This window comes from Cololabis saira, chromosome 18, assembly GCF_033807715.1.
Source record: "Cololabis saira isolate AMF1-May2022 chromosome 18, fColSai1.1, whole genome shotgun sequence".
NCBI classification, from domain to species: Eukaryota; Metazoa; Chordata; class Actinopteri; order Beloniformes; family Belonidae; genus Cololabis; species Cololabis saira.
Window position 1 is genome coordinate 8,451,852 of NC_084604.1, and position 19,985 is coordinate 8,471,836.

Consider the following 19,985-nt stretch of genomic DNA (forward strand, 5'->3'; position numbering starts at 1 on the left):
TCCTACCTATGTGGTTTGAGAAAAGTGCACCTCCGGCTGGAAAACATTGTGCATGATATAATAAAGCTTGTAATAACTTTGATTTATGTTCACTGGTTTTCTTATGGTGCATCAGACAAACGAACACGTAGGATCTTTCAGCACTGTATTTTTATCTTGATGTATTTTATTGTTCTTGGGAAGCACTTTGTAACCTTTTTAATAAAGGTGCTATATAAATAAAGTTTATTATCATTATTATTACTATTATATCTCCAGCAAGAACCTTTCTGAGGTCAGAGCTAGACTGTCAGTCCTATCAGGAGTCTGACATCGACCTGTCCCTGAACACACCACGTCTTCAAAGGTCAGCAGGATGTTTGGCGGGAGGAATGTCCTCACAGGTCAGGAACACGGCCGAGTTAACGTGTAATCTGTGTAATCTAATGAGGATGAGGTCGCCGCTTAATCCAGAACGCAGAACCCATCTGCTCGGATGAAAGCAGCCACACCGGTCCTGAGCCCACCAATCAGTCAGCTGACTCCACAACCCGCCGGCTGCAGCTCTGACCAGGTGAACCAACAACAGTCAGGGGAAGCTCGCCTGAGTCATGTGACCTGAACAGGAAGGAGCCCCATGAAACAATTTCCTGCTTCTCAAACATCGCCATGGCAACGTGACTGGCAGTAATGTGTCTGAGTGGTTTAGGAAGATAATCAATGACAGAAAGAGAGGATAGCAGGGGGAGGGGGCACTCAGCATCCAAACCAGGTCCGGGTCTGGACTTGGACCAGGTCGTTTCAGAACAGGGGCCGGATTCACAAAACATTCTTAAGAAAAAAAATCTTCTTAAGTGTCATTTTTTTTTCTTAAGTTCAGTCTTAAGAAGAAAAAAGACAAGAAGTCATATTATCCAAAAAAGTTCTTAAGTATTTTCTCAACTTTCTTATTAAGTTTCTTCTTAAGAAAAAACTTGGTGGTATTCTTGAAATAAAAGTTCTCAAATTTGTTCTTGACTTTTTTCTTAACTTTAAGACAACCTTGACCTGTCTTAAAGTTTCCTCTGTGAAAAGGTAAAGCCTCTAATATCATCTTTTTCAACACATTTTAGACAAGTTTAGACTAGTAGGTCATAGTTTGAGGATATACTTTGTAATTAATTACATAAAGAGCCTGTTAACTGTTTTTTAGCATGTTAGTTAGCGTGGTAGTTAATTATTATTAATTTTCCCCAATAGTTTTTTTTTCGCACATTAATCTCATCCACCATAACCTTGAAAAGTTCCTGCATCTCTTTCTCTCCTTCTCCATGTTTAGTGAGTGACTGAGGGTTAAGATGCAAACTACCTGTATAAATGTTGTTTGTTCGCGCGTGCAATGCAATGACATATTTTAAGAAGTTCTTAAGTAGGAAAAATAAGAATAAAAATAAGAAATCCATAAGAAATGACAGTTCTTAAGACGGTTCTTAAGAAAATATTGAGGAATTGCACTTAAGAACTTTCTTATGAACTCTTTAATTTTAGATCTTAAGACATTTCTTAAGATCGTTCTTAAGAACATTTTGGTGAATCTGGCCCCTGGATTCTTTTATTTTCATCATTCTGATGTAGACCTGCTGCTGTGTTTGGGATCATTTCCTGTCACATGACCCGGTTTCAGTCTTCATCCATCAGTCAGAAGTCCCCACATGTGTCTCTAGAAGACTCTGCTCTACAGAGGAGTTCATGGTCTCCTCAGTGACTGACAGGTGTCCAGGTCCAGACCAGCATCCCTCCACCTCCGTGCTTGACAGTTGGTCTGACCAAACCAAACATGTCCACGTTGGTCTCATGGGTCCATAAGTCTGCTGGTTTGTTCAGGTGCAGGTTTCTGTACCTCCGTCCTGCTTCCAGGTTCTCTTTAGACAGAGGAGGTTTCCTCCAGGAGACTCATGCTCATTCAGGGCCACCAGGATCTGCTGGAGTCCATCCCTCCCAGCTCTCTTTGGGTTAAAGGCAGGACTAATGGCTGTGGTGAGCTTGGTACATTTATGCATCTACTATGGTTCTGCCCAGCGGTCCAACAATTCTGGTCTGAAGTAATTGACATTTTAAAAGCTATTTTGAATATTCATATTCCTCAATGTCCTGTTGTATGTGTATTGGGGAGTTCAGTGGAAAATATACATGTAAAAATCATGCAACGTATCATTGCCCTAGCTTTTCTGTCTGTGAAGAGGACAATACTTATGAATTGGAAGATTCGCAAGTCAAACTGCTTTCATAAATATAATTGGCTGAAGGACTTTTTGGATTTATTGTCAATGGAAAAGGCAACCTCAATCCTTAAAGACAATGAATATGCTTTTTATTTTATGTTACTTATTTTTCTTTTAGAGCTGGACCTGAACTGACGCTAGAGGCACCACCATCTCCAAAGTTTATCTGTACCAACCCTTCCTCCCCGCCCCCCCCGTCTTTTTTTTTGTCATTGTAATGTTTTTCTTTTTGTTATGTGAAATGTGGTGTTAACTTTTTTTTCTTTGTCTAAATTTTGAAAAATAAAAATTATAAATATTAAAAAAAAAAAGGCAGGACTTCACCTGCACAACATGCAGACACCTCAGCTCTTGGGGTTTTTGTATTTCTTTGACCGTGTCATGGTCTGATCTGGGATGTCCACTACTGGGAACACTGACAACTGTCACTCAAAAATCTTCTTTTCATTATATAATAAAGAACTCAGGAAATGAGAACAGTCTGGAAATGTTTTCTAACCCTTTCCAGACTGATGCGGCAGCAGTTGCTTCTCTAAGGTCACTGTTGTTGTCCTTCCCTTTTGCTACTACTCCAGACCAGTAAACTCCAGACCAGTAAACTCCAGACCAGTAAACTCCAGACCAGTAAACTCCAGACCAGTAAACGCGCTTATCAATGATGATGATTAGCAGCACCTGGCTGCAGCTGCATCCTACTGGAGCAGATATTGATCATGTCTTTCTCAGCGGTGGATCAGCGGTGGTTCGGGGAAGACCAGTACAAAACGGCATCAGTTCACTATAAACCATTGTTGCCATGGTGATGATGAAGCATGCGTGACATTGCAGCACCTGTCTTATGTAACACAGTTACGGCCAGCTGGTTCCCATGGTGATTAAGAATCATGTGACCTGGGATTAGCCTCAAGTGCAGAGAGAGATAGGACATGCACGCACACATACACACACACACAGTCACACAACCCCTGCTGCGATCAATATCTAATAATCAGATCAATATCCAATCACAGGTTCCCCCTCTCTGCTCTGTGTCACAGGCTGTTGCTACGGTGACCGCTCCATTTAGAGCTCTGACCTTCAGGATGAAAGAGCTGCTGTCCTGCAGGGACCCCCCCCCACAACCAAGCTTAGCTGACAACACCCTCAGATTTGAGCCACAGGTGTCTCTGGACCCCCTGCTCCACCAGAACCCCCCAACAGACCCCACCAGAGGGTCCGGCTGCACCAACACAAACACAGAAGGGCCGGTCCACCTGCAGAACGTACCTTCAGACTGCTCTGCTCTGGAAACAGTCCTGCACCAAGCTGTAAAGTCCCAGGCTACCTGGAAGGAAGCGCCGTTTGCAGAGGGAAAAGGTCCCGCGGAAACCAGGACCAGGACTGTCTGATCCAAGCCGACTCTGGTCTATTTGGCCTGACAGAATCCACCTGCTGGCCCGGCGCGAGGAGGGCGGGGCTTAATCCAATTAGCTTTAGAGGAGCAGCAGAGACAAACACCACCTGCTGGAGGTCAGGAGGTGGAGCCGCCTCCACCCACGGAGTAAGACCCTGCTGGACCAGGACCAGGACCAGGACCTGGACCTGGACCAGGACCTGGACCAGGACCAGGGGCTGGACCAGGACCAGGACCAGGACCTGGACCAGGACCTGGACCAGGACCTGGACCTGGACCAGGAGCTGGACCAGGACCTGGTCAGGGCCTGGACCAGGACCAGGACCAGGACCAGGACCAGGACCTGGACCAGGACCAGGACCAGTGCATGGACCAGGGCCCGGACCCAGAAGAGAACCCGAAACCCAGACCTCAATCAGTGACAGGACCTTTATGGATGGGTGGATTGATGGATGGATGCATGGGTGGATGGATGGATGAATGGGTGGATGGATGGATGCATGGGTGGATGGATGGATGATGGGTGGATGGATGGATGAATGGGTGGATGGATGGATGCATGGGTGGATGGATGGATGATGGGTGGATGGATGGATGGATGATGCATGGGTGGATGGATGGATGATGGATGGATGGATGGATGATGCATGGGTGGATGGATGGATGATGGATGGATGGATGGATGGATGATGCATGGGTGGATGGATGGATGATGCATGGGTGGATGGATGGATGCATGGGTGGATGGATGGGTGGATGGGTGGATGGATGGATGATGGATGGATGGATGGATGGATGGATGATGGTTGGGTGGATGGATGGATGCATGGGTGGATGGATGGATGATGCATGGGTGGATGGATGGATGATGCATGGGTGGATGGATGGATGCATGGGTGGATGGATGGATGCATGGGTGGATGGATGGATGCATGGGTGGATGGATGGATGATGCATGGGTGGATGGATGGATGATGGATGGGTGGATGGATGGATGCATGGGTGGATGGATGGATGGATGCATGGGTGGATGGATGGGTGGATGGATGGATGATGCATGGATGGATGGATGGATGATGGATGGGTGGATGGATGGATGCATGGGTGGATGGATGGATGATGCATGGGTGGATGGATGGATGATGGATGGGTGGATGGATGGATGGATGGATGGGTGGATGGATGGATGGATGGATGCATGGGTGGATGGATGGATGATGGATGGGTGGATGGATGGATGCATGGATGCATGGGTGGATGGATGGATGATGGATGGGTGGATGGATGGATGGATGGATGGGTGGATGGATGGATGCATGGGTGGATGGATGGATGATGGATGGGTGGATGGATGGATGCATGGGTGGATGGATGGATGCATGGGTGGATGGATGGATGATGGATGGGTGGATGGATGGATGCATGGGTGGATGGATGGATGGGTGGATGGATGCATGGGTGGATGGATGCATGGGTGGATGGATGCATGGGTGGATGGATGGATGGATGGATGGATGGATGGATGCATGGACGGATGGATGGATGGATGAATGGGTGGATGGATGGAAACTGTTTTGTCACTGCAGCAGACACATAACAACTGGGTACCTGGTACATAATGGACCAGGGTCTGGATCCAGACCTGCAGTCCCTCTACTGACCACCGGGGTCTGGATCCAGGTTCATACGTCTGTACTTCTGTCCGTTAACGTTGTTAACGTCACTTCTCTTTGTACCTGAGACTGCGTTCGTCTTGGTCGCTGAGCAACATATCCACCAGGGGGCAGTGGTGAGTCAGCTACTGATAAACATGCTGATTGAGGATGTTTGTACTTCCTGTCTGCGTAATCCTCAGAGAGAGCAGCAGAGAGAGACGCCACCTCCTAGATGCGACAGAACCGCCTTCCTCCAGAGGAGGACTGAACCTGAACCTGGACCAAAACAGGAAGCACTTCGGCGTAAACCACCTCAGACTGACGTGTACTTCCTGTCTGCGTGGTCCTCCCTCAGCACCAGGACATCCCACACCTGTGTAACAGGTGTACTGTTGGCTCCGCCCCCCACGCTCTGCGGACACTGGTCTTTTGTCCTGCAGACAGTCGATGGGACGTGAGCGCCGCCGGCTCCCCCCTCCCGAGAAGAAAGAGGGCTCTGATTCTGTCTGACAAAGACGGATCTGTGATCCGCTGGAGCTGCAGACGTGCAGATCCCGCATCGGCTGCAGGGACGGCCTGCAGTTCTAGAAGTTTCCATCCAATCACAGCGTCCTCTGAAACCCGTCCACCTCCAACCCTCACAGTCCTTCTGAAGGTCGCCTTCATCGTAAGACTAACCAAACCACGACGGACTCCTAGAAACTGAACTCTGAGACGTTGGAAGACACGGGTCTACAGGAACCAGAACAGAACCTCCCCTGGTTCTTCTGTTTCAGCTGTTTAAAACCAGAACCAGAACTGAACCGCCAGCTCTCGGTCAGGAGGGCCAGGAAATCTTCAACCACAGATGAGTCTGTGCAGTCGGAGGAGGAGGTTCTTACCTTCACCCATGGAGTTGTGGGGGGCGGAGCTACGAGATCCCTCAGGCATCACCTGTCCCAAACACACACAACAACACACAAGTTCAAATTAGGGCTGCAACGATTCATCGACGTTGTCGACAAAAATCGATAATCTAGATTGTCGACAATGAATTCCATTGTCGACAATTGTCGCCAGACGTGTTTTTTCCAATGGAGTGAGGCATCTCACTTCAATACAATCTCATTTCAATACAAAGAGTCGAGCATGCACAATAGCGTCTCGGCCGAGTGGTATTGGGTAAACAAAAATGACGGCGTCCTGTACAGCAGCTGCATGTAACAAAGCTTCAAATGTTTGGGAGCCTTTTAGCCTGGATACAGCGAAAAGATGACTTGCAAGGTTTGCAAAGCCGACCTTGCTTATCACGGGAGCACGTCGGTAATGCACGAGCATTTGAAGAGAAAGCACCTCTGACAGTTGAACGAAACGGACTTGCCTTGGTAAGATATTAAGCGTATTTTGGCTTTAAAAGAGAGCTTTAACGTTATGCCTGACTGTGCCTGACAAAAGTATTTTAAATTAAATGCATGTAGTCCGAAGAAGTTGAATAAAATATCTAGTTTTCATTGAATTACCCATCTTTCTTGCGTTTATTATCATTTGCCACATAATTAAAGCAACCTCGTACTAAATTTAAGGAAAAAATATTAATTATCCGATTAGGCGACTAATCGTTTCAATAGTCGGCGACTAGTCGACTATTAAAATAGTCGTTAGTTGCAGCCCTAGTTCAAATTCAAAATACTTAATCAATTAATTTTATTTTCTTCTTCGACACATATGAAGACAGGAAGGAGATTTTTTTTATTTAGCCTTTATTTAACCAGGTTAGTCCCATTGAGATCGGGGGTCTCTTTTACAAGGGAGACCTGGCCAAGATAGCAGCAACATAGTTACAGAATTCAAAGATAAAAAACAGACAAACAAATACATTAATTACATAAAGACATAATTAATTAAAACACTTGCATACAGACAGTCTGAACTTTCATAAAAGCAGTTCGGATTGAAGTTTACTCCAAGCATCTGGTGCTGAAAACCTAAAAGCATTCTTCCCAAATTCCCTTCTTATTTTTGGAACAACCAAATGCAAAATGTTCATTGAGCGGAGATTGTAACCTCCTTGTTTCCATGTTAAAAGAGAAGATAAATAAGAAGGAATTTTACCCAGAATGGCTTTATAAATGAACATATACCAATGACTGAGGCGACGAGCAACGATGTAACGATGACCAATTTACTTTAGTGGGTGAATTACAACTGTTGTCCTGTTCACACTAGATGACTCCAGGACCTGCAGTAATTCTGAAACCACACCCCGACATCGATGCCGGAAGTGACGTCGAACTAGGGGTGAGCGATATGACGATATTAGATCGTGAAGGATTACAACGTGAAGATGATCTTTCAAACTGCAGAGATCGTGGGATCATCTAGGCACATTCTAGAAATTGCAGTTCTATGCTGACGCACCGACTCACCAGGCGTATTGACCTTGTCAACCTGACCGACCAATCATAGCAAATTACGGGCAGTGACCTGCTTTCCTACCCGCCTCCTTGTTTGTGCATGTAGAGGTAGCGCATGGAGAGAGATGGCTGAAAGCCAAACGGAGTTGGTCGCAAAAAATCCACCTCAATTATATGGAATCGGTTGGATTTTGTGATCGAGCTCAAGCAAATGTAATTTGCAAAGTTTGCATGGAACCCGTTCGCATGTCGGGTGGTAACACGATGAATCGGTTTAATCCCCTGAAGAGGAAGCACCCCGAGCAGTCTGGTGAGGGCCAAACGGCCAGGGGCCCAGCGGCGCCGCAGGCAGCAGCATAGTGAGACCAAACCGACAACATTAACATTTGACAAGTCAAGCAAGCGATGGAAAGAGGTAGCAGAAGATGTTGCCTTTTATATGGCAAAGGATATGGTACCGTTCAAGAAGGTAGAAAAGGAGGGGTTTTTCCAATTTAAGATTGTGATAAAATCAAAATTGCGATTTTATTTAAAAAAAATCCTGATATATGTTTGGCGTGTCGCCCGCCCCTGGATCGAAGCCTTGCATTTTCATTAAACGACTACCTTTTGTGTCACCTTGGCTCCGTGTCATTGACAGCTACAAATCAAGCCAGAAAACTTGGTGTAATTATTGACTCAGATCTGAACTTCAACAGCCATCTAAAGTTTATCACTAAATCTGCCTGTTACCAAATGAAAAACATTGCTAGAATTGAAAGGGGATTCTGTCTAAACAAGACATGGAAAAACCTATTCATGCATTCATTTTCAGTAGGTTGGATTATTGCAATGGCATCTTTACAGGCCTTAACAAGAAATCTATCAGGCAGCTGCAGCTGATCCAGAACGCTGCCGCCAGAGTCCTTACAAACCCCAGGAAACTGGACCACATTACACCGGTCATGAAATCACTACACTGGCTTCCAGTGAGTCAAAGGATAGAGTTTAAAATCTTCCTGCTGGTCTACAAAGACCTGAATGGTCTTGGACCAAAATACATGCTGGATCTGTTAGTTCCTATGAAGCTCCCAGACCCCTGAAAATGAAAAACACAACCGGAGTATCAACAAGCAACGGGTCCATGTAATTGTGCGCGACAACGCTGCTAATATGTAGAAAGCTATGCACAAAGAAGTGTTACAGCAGAGGCAAATAAATAAAAGTTAAGTTACAACTGTGACTGAAACCCGAACGAAGCGTTTGTGTCAACATCCTCAGCTGAGTGTTCAGAAACACGCTGCAGGCGGCGTCGCGCATTTTTGCAGACTTTACGGCACGAGGCCAGCGTGATGGACACCCTGCTACTGCGAGGAAAATCGTAGGTCCTTCAAACACAAACGTTTTATTCTTTAAGACAGAAAAGGACAGTAAGAAGTAAGAGTACAGTCTAAAAAGCACATTACTGCCTTACTTTATAAACACTGTTGCACTTTTATTTGCTTATTTGTTTACATGCCTGCTGGGTATTTTAAGTTGGGCTGCTGTTTTTATTTAATGCAATTTATGTTTAAATTTGCACTATTTTTACTAGTTAATAGTTGCACTATTATTACTTGCTTGTTGAAGGTACCTTGAAGAAAACTGCACTGTTTAAGTGCTAAATGATAAAATAAGAATAAAAAAAAATAAAATAAGGGACAACCTGGATCCGTTTGTTTTGCATTTGTCCATTATTTTAAATGTGTTACGAGGGTATTGGATCGGGACTCGGTATCGGCAGATACTCAAAATTCAATGACTCGGAATCGGATCGGGGCCAAACAAGGACACGAGAATCCACAAGAACCCACAGGAACACTAGCACCCTCAAGGACGCAGGTTGAGAAACTGCCCTTTTCTCAAAAGTCTCAGAGTTAAGCTTGAATTGTAAATTGTACTTTTCAAATCACAGACAGGACGCATTCGGATTTGAAACAGACGAGATTAGATAATTTTAATCCTGTGTGAAGGGAGCGTAAGAACCAAGGTCCGGATCCATACCTGCAGTACCTCTACTGACCACTAGGCTCCGGGTCAGGACCTACGGTTCTTGTACTGACCACTAGGGTCCGGATCCAGATCTGTAGTTATTCTACCGACTATTACGGTCCGGATCAGGACCTGCGGTTCCTCTACTGACCACTAGGGTCCAGATCCGGACCTGTTGTGTTGCTCAGCAACCCAATTTCAATCAAAGCTTAGCTTTGTTTCCACTTCCATCAGCTGAAAGATCTCCAACGTCCACCAGACGTTTCCACCGAGACGTTTCCACCAGGATAAACCGTGAAACATGTCAACCTGGCAGTGAAACAAAGTTGAGGTGACCGTCACGTTTAGCCGAGGCTGGAAGTGATAACGGCTAGTCATTGGCTGAACCAACTGTCAATCAACCGTATTCAAAATACATTTTCTGCTTTATATAAACTCTCCTGATGTGGTATGACACTGCTCTAAAATTGGACATTTTAACATGGCGGTCAGTGGAGGTTAGTGGAGGTCAGTAGAGATGGACCTGTTTTTGCAGCCTCTAGCGGCCAGTCGAGGAACTGCAACCAATCTGCATAATCTGCAAGATGTATTTTCTTAGGATTATTCTGATTGTAGCTCCACCTATGTCATATTTCCTTTCTCTGATTGGTTGGATGACAATCCAGTGACGTCCAGGGGCAGTTTTAAGGTGCTTTCAGACCTGTGGCCCGTTTGTTTTGTTCCGATTCAGGGGTTAAATCGATGCAGTTGTTTCGTTTTTCGTTTGTGGCGTTTGTGTTCACAAGGCAACCGTCTGTAGCGGTTCAAAGCGGTTAACAAATGCCATGCGCGAACCAACTGTTCTCTCATTGGTCAGATTGAACACTTTTAATGTGGAGAAAACACTAATGGTGTTATTTTATAAGTCTTTTATTGAATCAATTTTAACTTTCTGTACTGTATTGTGGTATGGCAACTTGACAGTGCAGAACAAAAAGAGGATGCAGGACATTGTCAGAGCAGCCAGTAAAATCATTGGCACTCAGCAGCTCTCTCTGACTGACATCTACGAAGGTCGAGTCCTGAATAAGGCACAAGATATCTTGGCCAGTCCTGATCACCCCCTGTCAAAAGAGTTTGTCCTTCTCCCTTCTGGGCGGCGCTATAGGCTTCCCAAGGCCAATAGCAATAGGTATACATTTTCTTTTATACCAACCGCTGTTAAAATGATCAACTCGCATAAATTTTAATATTTTTAATACATTTTTATCATTCTGCCTGCACTGCTGAAAGCACTTTTGCTTTTACTCATTTATTATGGTTACTATGTCACGTTTTAATGTTTTAATTGTTCTTATTGGTATGTCTGTGTTTGTATGATGACTGTTTTCCCAGACTGCTAAAAGAATTTCCCCTAGAGGGACAATAAAAATGACTCTGACTCTGAGAAATGAACGCGGAAGGAGTTTCCTCTTCCGTACCCCGGGAAAAACACATGACAAGACAACATAACAGTTATGAGTGAGTTGTGTCGGTTGCTGTCGATTATGTTCTCACTGCAAACGAACCGCTCCAGGTCTGGAATGGAAGCGAGCCGAGACCACCTCTCCTAGGAGATCTCGGTTCGCTTGTTTTGTCCCGCATCCGAGCGCGATTGCTGTGTTCACATATACCAAACAAACTGATCTTTAGGGGGAAACGTTCCCTGTTTTGGAACAACTGCTCCAAATGGGACAGGTGTGAAAGCACCCTTAGTCTGTGGCATCACCCTTTTGAATCCTCTATTTCATCTTACCGCACCCAACCTCTGTAAATAAAAAATGGCCAGATGGGCGGAGTGAACAGGCATAGAAGCCGACTGGAACACGCCCACCTTAGTTCAGTTACGTCAAGCTTGCTGTTTTAGCTTGGCTGGGTTAGCTGAGGCTAACCTATGATTAGGTCATTTGTTATTCATTCTGATCACATCCGTCCAAACGTCCTCAGTTCAGATGTTGCTACTGAAACATGGGCCTAGGAAACGTGACGTCAGCAAAAAGTTCACGACCACAAGAAGGACACGACAGTCCCCACATCACCAGATAAGTTACACAAGAGTGGAGCTGCAACAATCTCACAATCAACCACATGAACATAAAGGTAGGAGCTCAACGATGGAACCTGTCAATCACAACGATGGAACCTTTCAATCACAACGATGGAACCTGTCAATCACAACAGCAGCCTTAGAGGAACCTGCTGATGCAGGATCAGGAGGGAGTCTTCAAGGACCATGTAGACCTGCTGGTCCAGGACTAAGACTGGACCATCAGCTGGTTTAGGTCACCAAGAGGATCCTTCTGGATCTCTGCCCTGAACTGGACCCCTCTCCTCCCGGTGATGGACTGGGATCTAGACCGGTTTCTCCTGCGGCTGCAACACTCCGAGTTTGTGATGCTTCATGTTTTAAATATAAGTTTATGTTGTTCACGTTATACTTATGAGAGTGGATATCATGGACACATATTCTACAAGTTGTAAAACTCAAAACACGTGTACGTTGAGCTTAATCTGTTAGTATGTTTATCACATGACAATAAAACAGAACGAGGACACGATTTTCGTCCCACCAACTTCACCTCAGACGGGGTGCAGGGGTGGGTCGCTCCGCGGGTCCCGCCGCCTCGGGAGCCGTCGCTTGGCGGCCCGCAGCTTCTGCCTCCCGGCCTCTCAGCTGCGGCGCCGCCAGCTCCTCCCGCGCTGCTGCGGCGACCCTCCGGCGTGGCGCAGGGGTGGGTCTCCCCGCGGCCACGAGCGCCTCTAGCCTCGCCAGCTGCTGCTCGCCCTGCTCACGGAAAACGGCTGTCAGGTCCGCCATGGCGAGGGCGAGCACCTCCAGGGCCCGCTCCGTGCCTCTCATCCCATCGGGCCCCACGTTGGGCGCCAGTGTAGCAGTGTGAGTGCCACGGGGCCCGACCAACAGGATGGAGAGACACAGAGTTTCGTGCAGAACCCTTTTTATTAATCCAAATCACCCAGGACACAGTGCACAAGCACCTCACGCCAGCAGCAACTCCTCCGACCCCCTTGCTGCTGTCCAGCTCTGCCTTATAAGGCAGGCAGGGTGGAGGCCCGGCAGCCACTCAGGCGGACGGGACACAGGTGCGTGTGTCCCATCAACCTCTCCACCCTGCCACAAATACAAACAAGAAAAGGAGAGTGTAATGATGCACTAATGCTGCCCATAAACATTCACAAACCCTTACAAACATAATAAGACCACAAAGCAAAGAACAATCTAACCCATAATGCAATGCGGTCAACACAACTACACACGCGTTACTCTGTTTTCTTTTACAGCTTAAATCAGAATAAATGCCCCCAAACAAATTATTTTTCCAGCCTAAATTTCTGACAGGAGTGTCTCCAGCTCACAGCTGATGTTTTTTTTAAATTAATTTCACTTGTTTTTGCAAGTTCCTTGTTAGGATGAGTGGTTTTTAATGGATGTTTATTCTCATTATCATATTCAGATTGGTTTACTTGAGGGAGGAGAGAGGGCGGAGTATCGTGCTCCATCCATAGTTAGCTCCGCCTCCTTGGTGTTTCACGAGTATTTACACTCTGATGAAACGACCAGAGACCCTGAATCTCCTGAATTCAGCAACGCATATAAAGTCTTGTTTCATCAGCGTAGCTATGAAATCTGATGTCGTCACTCCTGATGACATCACCAAAAGGAAGCATGCAAAGATTCAAACGCATTGGAACCTAAAAATCCATGAGTCCATCCTTCCATCTATGAATCTATTGATCTATGAATCTATGACTCCATCTACAACTCCATCCCTCCATCTATGACTCCATCCCTCCATCTATGACTCCATCCTTCCATCTACAACTCCATCCCTCCATCTATGACTCCATCCCTCCATCTATGACTCCATCTACAACTCCATCCCTCCATCTACAACTCCATCCCACCATCTATGACTCCATCCCTCCATCTACAACTCCATCCCACCATCTATGACTCCATCCCTCCATCTATGACTCCATCTACAACTCCATCCCACCATCTATGACTCCATCCCTCCATCTACAACTCCATCCCACCATCTATGACTCCATCCCTCCATCTATGACTCCATCCCTCCATCTACAACTCCATCCCTCCATCTATGACTCCATCCCTCCATCTATGACTCCATCTACAACTCCATCCCTCCATCTACAACTCCATCCCACCATCTATGACTCCATCCCTCCATCTATGACTCCATCCCTCCATCTACAACTCCATCCCTCCATCTATGACTCCATCTACAACTCCATCCCTCCATCTACAACTCCATCCCTCCATCTACAACTCCATCCCTCCATCTACGACTCCATCCCTCCATCTATGACTCCATCCCTCCATCTATGACTCCATCCCTCCATCTATGACTCCATCCCTCCATCTATGACTCCATCCCACCATCCCTGACTCCATCCCTCCATCTATGACTCCATCCCTCCATCTATGACTCCATCCCTCCATCCCTGACTCCATCCCTCCATCTATGACTCCATCCCTCCATCTATGACTCCATCCCACCATCCCTGACTCCATCCCTCCATCTATGACTCCATCCCACCATCCCTGACTCCATCCCTCCATCTATGACTCCATCCCTCCATCTATGACTCCATCCCTCCATCTACGACTCCATCCCTCCATCTACGACTCCATCCCTCCATCTATGACTCCATCCCTCCATCCATGACTCCATCCCTCCATCTATGACTCCATCCCTCCATCCATGACTCCATCCCTCCATCTATGACTCCATCCCTCCATCTATGACTCCATCCCTCCATCTATGACTCCATCCCTCCATCTATGACTCCATCCCTCCATCTATGACTCCATCCTTCCATCTATTTTTTACATTTTGACAATACTAAGTAGCCATTAGTGCTTCTGTCAGATGGAAGCGGGTAAGCTGCGGCCCGGTGCTGCTGAGCATCAGTCCAGGACGACTCGATCATCGGCAGGGGTGCTGACCCTTCTAAAAACAAACCTTATCCGTTTTTCTCAGTAGACCAACCAGATGACGGCCCCTATGTGACACACACACAACCATCTGGACTCTTCTATTTGATCGTCTGTCAACAGAACTGTGTTCTGTCAGAACCTGCAGGGAACCAGCTTCAGTTCCTGTCCAAGAGCGACGATGATGAACTGCTGCTAACTTCCTCAGACGGGACTTGTTTCTGAAGCACATCCACCTGAAACAGGAAAGTTTCGTCTAACTCCCCAGTGATCTTTTCAGCCACCAGCTTACCCCCTTCCCATGACAACCACAGCTATCAGCAAGTCCTGGCTGAAACAGCATGCCATCGGCAGATATGGTTACCATGGCAACACACTGGCAAGTTTCTACTAGTCTTGCTGGCTTTGATAAAGTTTTCATGTTTCCCAGCCAAACACATGTTGCAACAGCTGCTGCCGCCACCGTACAGAACTTCCGTTCACAATTCCCCATTTTAGGATTCAGAGGATTTTCTGCAACAACACAGACATCATCAAAGCTGTTTCTGAGCCGCCCGTGAGACTGTTCGACACTACTATCTTCGGCTCAACCAGTATTACCGGGAACCTCTTAATCATGTCAAACAAGGAGAGTTCAGGCTGGCCCTGCCGAGCCCGGCTCGCTGCTGCCGTCACGCCGTTTCTATCCACGGACCGCTCTGAGAGCGCAGGAAAAGTTTTCACCTAGTTTAAACGACAACTCGGTTCAGTTCCAGGCATCTGCCGAATTAAACGATGGTTGTATTAATGTAGAAAACAATGACATTTGGAAAGATCGCCTTATTTTTCAGGTTTAAAAAAAGCGTGGTTCTTTAATATCCAGTTTTCCCTAAGGAGTTCTGTACTGGAGCCCCACCTACCCTGTGAAGTTGGGGCTTGTGCGCACACAGCCACTTTTAACCGCCACTACAGGTTCGGTTCCGATCTCAGTGCTGGTTCCGGTTCCGTGTTGACAGGTGAAGCTGTGCAGGAGACACGGAAGTGTCCCAGGTGTGTCGGAGCGGATCCAGCTGTGACAGACACCAACCTGCGCGTCCCCGGGGGAGACGGACACGCGCGTGAAGCAGCGCGTGGGCGACTCACCTGGGCCGCAGGTTCGGTTTGGTTTGGTTCAATAAATATTCCGAGCCTCCGGCGCAATTCCAACTCAAACTAAACTGATTTCCTCAAAGTGTGACTGGAGACAGCTGCCGCCCACCGCGCATGCGCTCCGTTCAAAACGCCGAACCCAGCTGAGTGCAGAAGTTGGACCTGCGTGCTGGTTCTGGTTCCAGCTCTGCTCCTGGTTCTGCTCCTGGTCTGGCGCCGGACCGAACCTGGGCCGGGATCCTAAAAGTTCTGCCGCCACGGACTTTGATTGAGTGTCCAAATGTTGATGATAAAGTTGGGAGCTGCAGTGCACGAGTGTGACCAGCAGAGGGAGACAGAGTCCCGACAAGAGGCGGAACATTTATTATAGTATTTATTGAAATTGTAATGTTGACTTCCTAAAAAGTATCTTATTCAAAACTGTTATCCCATTGTACTTTTTTATTTTATTTTATTATTTTTTTGTTTAATATGTGTGCATTTTTTCTATTACATTAAAGATACTACATTAAAGATTTTATAGTTATTTGATAGAATAGAATAGAATAAACTTTATTGATCCCCCAGAGGGGAAATTCACTTGTGCAGCAGCAAACATACACACGCTCAACAATTTTTACCAAATATACACGAAAGTATGAAAAGGTATAAAAAAAAGTATATCCTAAAAAAAAAACAATAAATACCTAAGTAATTAAAAAGCAATATTAAAAAATTAGCAATGTACATAAGAAATACTAAACCCGAAAAACAAATAATATATATATGTGCAAAGAGACAAAAATACCAGTGATGTATTTAGAGGGAGAAGGTTATTGCACTTTTAAACTGCAGGCCCTACTTTTCAAGTGATGTGAGACATTGCTTAAAGGGAAAGCAATTGACAAAAATGCTGACCGTAAAATATGTATACATATATATATATATATATATATATATATATATATACACATAATGAAACAGAGAAAATATACAGGTGGTGCTTTCAGAAAAAACAGGTTATTGCACTTGAATGACGAGTTGGTTGTTGTAGAGTCTGATGGCTGTCGTGATGAAGGACCTGTGGTAGCGTTCCTGTAAGTTTCAGATGTAAGTTGCAATACATATTTTACTATATAATTCACTCTATTCTTGATTTATCTTTTCATTATGTTTTGTAAAACCATGTATAAGCCAGGGGCCTCTTCTTCTGTGGTATAACATTAAACTCAGTAGTTCCTTGCTATTGCTTAATGACTTAAAGTTATAAAGTATGAGTAAAGTTGCTGTTTAGTTCTCACTTCAAACATGATTAGACACTCATTTTGGTGGATGATTAATATAAAATAGTGTGAGTAGTGAGTGAGTAATCGGTGTCCAGAGAAGTTCCTTGTATGACTTTGACCCTTTCATGTTCTTAGGTTCTTCTGAGAGCCTTGTCGCTTCTTCTTGCCAGAAACCAGCTGGACAACTTTTCTGCCCTCGACTGTAAACAAAGAATTAAAACGCAGCAGTTCTGTCTGCAGAGTCAGTAAATAGTTACACAACCTGAGCTCAGAGTCGAGTCTCAGCCTGTCAGAGCACAAACAAGACAAACACCAAGATTTCATCAGCGAAACCTCTCAGCTGTGCCGTTCACAATAAAAGTCTGATAGAAACCACACGAGCTGAGGCTTTTATTCTGAAAGTTTTACAATCTACCTTTAAATTGTCCGTCCAGCAGAGACTGCACCAAATGTGGTTTTTCAGTTTAAGTTTTCAGAGATGACGTGAGGTTGGCCTGGACGGGTCTGGGGATACCTTGGCTTTAGACACATGAACTTAAATTACCCTCCGCATCTGAATGAACTAAACTGAATTTAGGTTTCTACAGTTCGGTAACTAACCCAATGATAGTTACTCACAACCTTGCAGGCACAGCTCTGGTCAGCTGCCTCAACAATGGGGGCACAGGACCTCCCTTGGGATGTGATTGAAGCTCTGCTGGAGGTTTGAGTTGAAGACTTTTCTGACAGGTTCTTCCTCTAAATGTTCCCAGCAAACCCTCGCTATACGTTTGGGCCTACTAGGCCTGTCTGGCATCTTCCCTTGCCATCCATCCAACTCACCATTGTAAGCCATTTACCATATGGTCACAAATCTGATGATACAATTATATACTCAATCATCGACCTACAACCCAGGGTGTGCTGGTGCCCTTGCACTTGTAGTATGTCCTTTTCGAGCCTTGTGGCCCAGAGAGCCAGTGTTTATCTCTGGTTTCGAACAGGTGTTAACCACCCCCAGGATAGGACGCTTCCGGTTCCGGGTCGCTGCTCATGTGGTCGACCGGTCGGTCAGCTGAGCAGATTTACGTTTTGCTGCAGTCACCACCACCATCCACGGGAAGCCAGTGGAGTCAGTCGTGGAATACAAATACCTGGGCACCATCTTTGACAACCTCCTGAAATTCTCTGCCAACACAGAGGAGATTCTCAGGAAGTGTCACCAACGGCTGTACCTCCTCAGGAAACTCAACTCCTTCGCAGTCAGCACACACATCATGATGACTTTTTACTATGCCTTCCTGGAAAGCATCATGACCTTCTTTATGACCTGCTGGTTCCACTCCCTCAGCACCCAGAACAGGAACAGACTGCAGAGCACTGCATCACTATGCTCTAAAATCATCGGCCTGCCGGTCAGTACTCTGTCCCAGGTTTTCAACCAGCAGGCCCTCAGCCAGGCAGCCAAAATCATCAAGGATCCCTCCCACATACTTCACCCCGCATTTCAGTGGCTCCCCTCCAGGCGGCGCCTCCGCTGCATCGCCTGCAGGACTGAGAGGAGGAGAGCCACTTTTGTCCCTAAAGCTACTCTGCTTTATAACTCCAGCTGCTAACCACCATCCCCCACATCCACAGACCCCCCCCCCCCAGACTACTCTATACTTCTGTTGGACTGTTTACATCCACTGTCAACACTTTACACTGACACTTTTATACTTTATATTTTATTTATACGACTACAGTCACTCTATTGTAAAAATTTTGTTGACATTCTTATATTTATATATTTTTTTTGTACATAACGAAACATGCCCCATTTATCTGTTCATTTTATTCTATTTTACTTCTTATTCTATTCGATATTTTCAAATAGAAAATTGCTGCTCAGTTGTCCTGCAATTGCCCCTCGGGGGTAAATAAAGTTTTCTGAATCTAGTCTGTCGCTGGATACTTCCCCTAGCAAAGCTAGGTACCTATTCATACACCTGGGTGAAGTGAGGAAAGCCGAGAGTAAAGCATCTTTCCCAAGGATGCACAAAGTGACATCAGTGCCAGGGTTCGAGCCCACGACCTTCAGATCTTGAGGCCGAAGCCCCAACCACTAGGCCACCCCCTCCGCCCTTGCACTTGTGAACACCCTAATGTCCAAACATGGTTTTTGTTATAGACAGACAAGTCCAACAAAAAAAAAAACCCACTCAGGTTGAGATCAGAGAGGTTTGTTCTCCCAATCACGCCCTTCCAGGTAATGCTGTCATTACCAACATGAGCGTCGAAGTCTCCCAGTAGGACAATGGAGTTTCCTTTAAGTGCATTTCCCAGCACACTTGCTAGGGACTCAACGGCTGGGCATGCCAACTGCTCTTTGGTGTATACGCTCAAACAGTTAGCACCTACTCCCCAACCCAAAGGCGTAGGGAGAGTACCTTCTAAACACCAATGTACTGGCTCTGAGCTGGGGGGTATAAGTAAGCCAACTGTCCAGCTGTGATAGTCCAAAGATGGCACCGTTGTGTGTGGCTGGCCATCTACCGCTGCTACCTATTCTGTGTATTGTCCTGTTTTTAACATTTTTATCTCACAAATGACTACTACTGATGTATGACCGCCACTTACGACTTCCAAGGCTCCGTTGATTACTCCACCAGGTGAAACCAGGTGATAACAGCACGTTCTCTAGCTCCTCCCATTGTTGTTAACCCATGCACTTCTGCTGTGACTGACGTATCAATAAACACCTTTTTATTATTATTTTATGGACAAAGTGGATTCTCTCAGAAGATTCACCAGTGAGAGTGTTGTTATGAGCACAAATAAGGATTTGCCTGTTGCTCCAGCTCATTCTCACATGACATACCGAGACTAGAGAGACCCGCACAGGACAGGGTTTAGGCGACTGAAGCTCCACACAGACGTTGTCAAC